Consider the following 6,457-nt stretch of genomic DNA (forward strand, 5'->3'; position numbering starts at 1 on the left):
AGGTCTATGGAGCCATTTAACCAGTTAACTCTGGATTAATTAGCTCATACTTATTATTTAGGAAATTAGTAGAGTATAAAATGTTATAATAAAAACATGGATCAAAACATAGAAATATATCCATAATGAGATTGGAGAACTGAAGGCATAAATGTAAGTTAAGGGGTATGAAGTTCCTTGATCTTGGGAAGAATCAAATGAATTGTTTAACTATGTTCTTCAAAAGTAGACAAAATAGTTCAAAATATTATTTATAATTGTAAAAATAATAACTCATAGAATCTCTTGTAGGATACATACCTACACTCAAACATACACACAAACACACACTATATATATCACAAATAGGAGGTACGTATACGCACACACATAGAATATAGATCCCCAAATAATAAAGAAGTTGAAAGGAAATAAATTATGTATCATATGAAAACAGATACTCTTTAAAATATTTTTATTGAGTCAATGATACCCAGAGGGGGCTCCCTCTTCTCAGAGAAAATGGGGAGGGGGAAATAGTGGGAAGATCTATGTGAGGGGGTAGTGGGAAGAGAGGAGGCTGACATTGGGATGCAAAGTGAACAAATAAATACATTTTTAAAAAAAATAATAAAAATAATTTTATTTATTCTTTGATTTTTTTATACATTCATACAATGAACGTGCTTTGATCATATCCATTTTCCACGACCGCTCTCCAGCTTACCCCAGTGACTGCACCTTGTCTCTCTCAAGTGTCAAGTCTCCAGTCCTCTTTTGTTGTTACTAATGAGCCCCAGTCCTGTTGATGGTGCTTATATTCATACTGGTGCAAGGCATCAGCTAAGGCTTGGGCAACTCAGCAGCAGCCAGGCCCCCAAAGGAGAACGCATCTCTCTTCCTCAGCTGCCAATAGCTTCCCCACCACGGAGGGAGGCTTCAGGGGCTTTTCTCCCAGCCAGGCTGGAATTATGATTGGCTTGATCTTGTTCAGGTAAAACACAGTTACTGTGAGCTGCTGTGTGCAGTAGCCATGTTATAAAAACCTGACACTCTTGAATTCGAGAAAATGCAATAGAATGAAAATCAGTGAAACAAAATGATAACTAACATAAACACATCTGCTTTACCGAAAGCATGCAGACAGCTTACAGGCCCATCAAACAATCTATTGGGCCCCATTTCTTTATTGAACCCTGACAAATGCAAGCATCTAATCAAAGGATCTTAATTTGGGTTAAGTAATAAACCCTAATATTTGCTTATGAAACAAAATAAGTCAATGTAAGAGTGTCAAGAGTATGTGAAGGGATATTATATAAATGCACACAAGCATAAAGGATGGGCCTAGGGTTGCTTGCCATTAGATAATATCACCAGCCAGATGGGATAGCAACTCCTGTTTTATGTAAGCAGAAGAGTACAAGTTACATAATTAGCATATAAGGAAGGGATAAAGGACAGACGCCCAAAGCATGGCGTCCATAGCGTATAACTTGGGACACAAAAATCAAATCACTGGAGGAACTGGTGGAAATATGGAAACTCTGAAGGAAAGAATATGTCTGGAAGGGAGGAGAATGGGGAAGGGATGCTAGCAACATGGCTTTTCCATGATCCATGTTCCAGACAAAGAGAAACTCGGGGGCATGGAAGACACAGCTCAACAGGGAGACGACACACTGACAGCCCATCTGTGCCATAGAAATAGTAGAATCCTTTTGACAGTGTTACGCCTTCCTTCTTTCATAAACATGGCCTCTGGGTCGAATAGAAAAAAAGTTTGCCAAGATAGAATTCTAAGTATCCCCATATCACTGCAGTATCACTATATATAACTAGGATTATCTTTGCCCAACAGAAACAGAACACAAAAACACATACATCATTCTAAGTTTTCTGATAAGCATGGATTTAAAAGGAAATTAGTATCAGTATTAAATTCAATATGCCCAAAATGTCACTCCCATGTGAACATGGGAAAAAACATCTTTAGTAAAATTCTTTGCAACTTTATTTCCAAGTTGCCAAAATTGTGCATGAGAATCACACTAGCAGTACATCTGGATTTGGATTGGCTGCGCTTCAAATATTGAGACTGTCATATTAAATAACAAAGATCTAAATTATAACTTACTTTTGTGTTCTAGAAAATAGCAAGTATAACTATACTTTTACAAAGAAAACTATGATCTAATTTCTATTTTTCCATTAACTTCTTTATTTATTCACTTTACATCCAGATCACAACCCTACCCCCCACATCCCAGTCTCCCTCCTCACATAGCCCCTCAGACCCCTCTCATTCTCCTCTGAGAATGGGAAGGCCCCTTGGGTACCAACTCAATCTTATACATCAAGTCTCTGAAGGACTAGGCACATCCTCTTCCACTGAGGCCAGATGAGGCATCTCAGTTAGGGGAACAGGATCCACAGGCAGGCAAGAGTCAGGGACAGCCCTGCTCCAGTTGCTGGGGAACCTACTAAGCTGCCCTTCTACTACATATACGTGGGGTGCGTAGGTCCAGCCTATGTATGCTCTTTGGTTGGTGATTCAGTCTCTGAGAGTCCCCAAGGGTCCAGGTTAGTTGACACTGTTGATCTTCTTGTGGAGCAAAGACTGAGGGAATGGCCAATGAATGACTGGCCCAACTTGAGACCCATCCCATGGGCAAGAACCAATCCCTGAGGCAAGAATCAATCCCTGACACTATTAATGATACTCTGTTAGGCTTGCAGATAGGAGACCAGCATAACTGTCCTCTGAGAGGCTCCACCCAGCATCTGACTGAAACAGATGCAGAGATCCACGGCCAAACATTAGATGGAGGTTGGGGACTTTTATGGAAGAGTTGGGGGGAGGATTGAGGACCCCTTAGGGGACAGGGACTCCACAAGAAGATCTAGTCTCTTTGAATCAGTGTCCTGAGGGTTAGAATCATGGGAAGATGTAACTCTCTCACTGAGAGGCAGTCTTCTGAGACCTTGTATGGCTTCAGTCACTGCCACCACATGGATAGTGACAGGAAACTGATTCTATTGAGGAGTCAGACAACCCTGGCTCTTCTGGTTCAGGGAGCTACCTGAACAAAAGCAGCCTCAACACACAGTGTCTTGGTGCAAGAACTCTCCATATTAGTTACATCTTAGCAAGCAGCTAAGGGTAATGCGGCTGTTACCCATGCCATTTATCTGTGCAGCCATCAATATCTGGCTAATAAGCACTTGTTTTAAATTTCTCCACCAGTTCGTACTTTCAAATTTACAGCACAGAACAATATGGCATGGTAATGAGAGGTGAAGGATTGTTAAGTCCCCCTCTTACTTAAGATGCATAATATCTATCATTGAATGGGGGGAGGGGAGAGACAAGGAAGGAGTAAGTTTTATTGGAACCATAAGCCATATATGAGCCATTGTTGATACAAATGTATCCTGCATGGGGTTGTATGTATATATTCTGTATATGTAATACACACACTCAAATCCTCAGCATTTGTGGGGTGATTAGCCCCAAGGCTCCCTGACTATAAAATATCTGTGGATATTCAAATTCTTATGTTTAAAAAAGTGACTTTTGCATCTTGTCATTGACTTGAAATCATCCCTAGGCTATTTCTCAAAGTGAAAACACTATAAATGAGATGTAAGAGATTATCGCACTGTATTGTTTTAGGAATTATGACAAAAAAATAAATGTATGTGTTTAGCACAGTGCCACTCTTTTTTGTATTTTTAACCCATAGTTGGTTTCATCTGCAGATATAGAAGCCAGGCGTGCATAGGGCCAAATGTGCAGACATACAAACATGCACACAGATATTCAATTTACACAGAAGAGAATATGTGCTGGCTCATTAGTACATGTGAAGATGGCCTCGTCATGGAAAGTGTCCGTATTGAGTAGTTTTATGTCAAGTTGATACAGGCTAGAGTTACCTGGAAGGAGGGAGCCTCGGTCAAGAAAACAAGATCGGGCTATAGGGCATTTTCTTAACTAATGATTGGTGGGGAAGGGCCCAGCCCATTGTGGGTGGTGCCACCCCTAGACACGTGGTCCTGGGTTCTACAAGAAAGCAGGTTGAGCAAGTCATGAGGAGCAAGCTAGTAAGCAGCACCCTCCATGGCCTCTGCATCAGCTCCTGCCTCCAGGTCCCTGTTTGAGTTCCTGTCCTGACTTCCTTTGACAATGAGCAGTGATATGGAAGTGTAAGATGACTAAGCCCTTTCCTCTCCAACTTGAATTTTTGATCATGGTGCTCCATCATAGCAACAGCAACCCTAACTAAGACAGTGCTTTTCTCTCTCAGTGTTCTAACAATGACCCTGGTAACCAAAAAACTGGTGCAATCTCACTTTTACTCTCAAGGTTAACTTTATCCTGGGAACATGGATAACACTCACGGTCATTTCCTCTCATCAAGGCTGTTCTAGAGTATGCACTTATGTGGTGCAGATAGGGATGGATCATGGCTGCGATGTTAGGAAGCTAAACACACCTGTTTCTTCCTCTGCAGTTTCCCTGCCACCTGTCACTGGCATCTTAGACATTGTGACAATAGTGTTATTTCAGTTTGAACTCTCGAAAAAGGAAAGGATGATTCAAACACAATGAAAAGAGCCAAGGTCATCATACTCTTCATTTTCTTATGCTGAACTTATCTTTTTATGATATTTTGCTTTGCACATACACAAAAATCCAATGCTGAAGAAATTAGAAACTTCCCCTCTCCCCCCATAATACAAGGATATTTGAAATCATGTCAAACCCTATGTCAAGAACCCCCATGGTGGCTTCTCCTTCTCCTTCTCCTCCTCCTCCTCCTCTTCCTCCTCCTCCTTCTTTTAGAAAACCAGAATTGAATGTTAAAAGTTGAGTGTGAGAGCAACAGTCATACATATGGTAAATGTAGCACTGTTGTTATTTATTACTTATTCATTACATCACTAGGAATTGAGCCCAAGATATTATGTGTGCACCCTACCACTGCACCATGTCTCTAAACTTCTTTATACTTTTAATTTTGAGACATGTCCCTAATTTGACCAGGCTTGCCTTGAATTCACTATGTCGCAAAGCAGATCACATCCTGAATTTCTAAGTTCAGCCTCCTGAGAAGCTGGGGTCATAGGCACTTGGCATCACCGAGTAATTGCATTTAAAAAGGGTCTAAGCTATACAGGATGACCACCAACTCTAAAGAGCTATCGCAGGATCACAGACTAGGCCATTCATATCTCTAGGATTGAAGAGCTTGTGCTCATACACACCTTTCTAAAAGATACCTTCAGAAGTTCCCCAGCTGATGGCCCAATAAAGCGGTAGTGAGGGATTGCCCAGTGAGTAGTCCACAGCACCAGGTGGACTTGGGGAGGATTCTCTCAACAACTTCAGTCTCAAGAAAATCACACCAGAAGGGGAGAGCTGATGTTCTTATGGGAGACAAAGCAGGTGAGTCACAGAAGTTAGCTTCAGATGTGTTCTCATAATGCTGTAAATGGGAAGCCAGAGAAATGGGTAACTATGAAAACAAAAGGAGGTGAGACAGCACCTACAACCAGACACATTGATGACCCCCAACCCGCTGGTGCATCTTTCACACTGGCTCGAGCACAGGAAGACTCAGGGAAGATCTTCTCTAATGTAACTCGTCATCGACTTCCCTCAAGAAACTTATTTTATTATAAACTTATGTTGTTGTTGTTGTTGTTTTTAAGTAAACTCTGGTGTAGATGGCTCAGCTACATTTCAAGTGAGCTCCCAGGTCATGCCCTGCTATGATTTGAGCTACATTTTGAGTAGGAAGAAATTGAGGGGCAGAATCTTGTTATGAGTCAGTAATGATTGGGCTACTTGAACAGCTTTTTGAAGGATTTTTAAAAAGCCATGTTCTTTAGGAATGATACACTGTAAAGAGTATGCTTAACTGGGCATAATGACCAAAACTGGATCCCAGCATTGGGGAGGCAGAGGCAGGAGAATTATCAATATGTACATTCTAGGTGAGCCTGGTACACATATAGGATTCCAGTCCAGTCAGAATTACATGGTGAGACTCTGTCTCGAAAAGTAGAGCAGAGACTGAACTAATGGCCCACCCGTGACTGGCCCAACTTGAGATCCATCCCATAGGCCGGCACCAAACCCTGATACTATTATTGATGCTATGTTGTGCTTGCAGACAGGAGCCTAGCATAGCTGTCTTCTGAGAGGCTCTATCAGCAGCTGACAGAGACAGATGCAGATACTCACAGCCAACCATTAGACTGAGGTCAGGAACCCCTATGGAAGAGTTAGGGGAAGTATTGAAGGAACTGAAGGGGATGGCAACCCTATAGGAATACCAACAGTGTCAGAGGAGGAGGAGGAGGAGGAGGAGGAGGAGAAGAAGGAGAAGAAGAAGAAGAAGAAGAAGAAGAAGAAGAAGAAGAAGAAGAAGAAGAAGAAGAAGAAGAAGAAGAAGAAGAAGAAGGAGGA

Source organism: Mus caroli, chromosome 4 (assembly GCF_900094665.2).
Source record: "Mus caroli chromosome 4, CAROLI_EIJ_v1.1, whole genome shotgun sequence".
Classification (NCBI taxonomy): domain Eukaryota; kingdom Metazoa; phylum Chordata; class Mammalia; order Rodentia; family Muridae; genus Mus; species Mus caroli.